The 331-nt window shown below is 30.5% G+C and overlaps 1 protein-coding gene across 1 annotated transcript in view; it reads left to right on the plus strand.

The window, feature by feature from the left end:
- LOC119591737 (protein jim lovell-like) overlaps window positions 1–331 on the plus strand; it is a gene marked incomplete in the record, with an annotated part of 76,264 nt that overhangs the window by 13,455 nt on the left and 62,478 nt on the right.

Genomic DNA, 331 nt, shown 5'->3' on the forward strand with positions numbered 1-331 from the left:
TTGACCTGGTAAGTGTTGGTGTCTGTTATATCTAGAGCAGGATATTTTAGCCCTTATACATTTTCTGGTTCTAAACCAATGTACTTTTGTTAGAATTAGTAAGTAAAATGCATCTAAGACAGAAATATATGATTCAAGTTATTTTTTGTATGTTTGTACATTTGCTGCTGGTACAACTATCTTAATTTTTTAGGCAATTGCAGCATTTTTTATATATAAAATATTGATAAACTAAGGGTTGCAGACTGCATTATTTGGAAAGTCTGGAACCAGAAAATGTGATTTGTTGCCATGTGGGTAAGAATATTCTTTTGTTTACAAAAGTATATGG

Source organism: Penaeus monodon, chromosome 29 (genome assembly GCF_015228065.2).
Source record: "Penaeus monodon isolate SGIC_2016 chromosome 29, NSTDA_Pmon_1, whole genome shotgun sequence".
Taxonomy (NCBI): domain Eukaryota; kingdom Metazoa; phylum Arthropoda; class Malacostraca; order Decapoda; family Penaeidae; genus Penaeus; species Penaeus monodon.